Consider the following 617-nt stretch of genomic DNA (forward strand, 5'->3'; position numbering starts at 1 on the left):
AAATGTTTATGGTACTATCCCTGGTGTGACTCTGCAATTACCTACTTATCTAATATCTAGGAAAGAAAGGAAAAGTATTTTCTATTTATTGGGTCAATTTTATAGCTATAAATTTTTCTGTGAGTATTGTTTGGTTGCATCTCACATCTCAAAGCTTTTTTTGTTACGCTTCTGGTTTTCTAAAATTAAGGTATGATTGACATACAATGTTTTGTTAATTTTAGCTGTACCACATAATTTGATATTTGTATGTATTGCAAAATGATCACCACATTTACAGAATTTGTGTGTGAGTGATGAAAACTTTTAAGATCTACTTTCTCAGCAACTTTAAGATATACAATAAAGTTATTACACTGATAAGAACAGATACTACACTTGATCTTAGACAAAAGGCCGAGAAGCGATTACAATAAAGTTATTAATTATGGTCACCATGCTGCAAATTACATCCCAGTGACTTACTTATTGTATTACTGTACCCTTCACTCCCTTCACCATTTCTCACACCCCAACCCTCTGCCTCTGGCAACCACCAATCTGTTCTCTGTGTCTATGAGCTTAGGTTTGTTTGTTTATTTTAGGTTCTACATATAAGTGAGATGATATGGTTTTTG

At 33.1% G+C, this 617-nt stretch overlaps 1 pseudogene; it reads right to left on the reverse strand.

Moving 5' to 3' along the window:
• Nucleotides 1–236: 236 nt before the first annotated feature.
• LOC123582269 lies at nucleotides 237–408 on the reverse strand (annotated as a pseudogene).
• Nucleotides 409–617: the final 209 nt, after the last annotated feature.

The sequence above is a fragment of the Leopardus geoffroyi genome, chromosome A1, assembly GCF_018350155.1.
Source record: "Leopardus geoffroyi isolate Oge1 chromosome A1, O.geoffroyi_Oge1_pat1.0, whole genome shotgun sequence".
Taxonomy (NCBI): Eukaryota; Metazoa; Chordata; class Mammalia; order Carnivora; family Felidae; genus Leopardus; species Leopardus geoffroyi.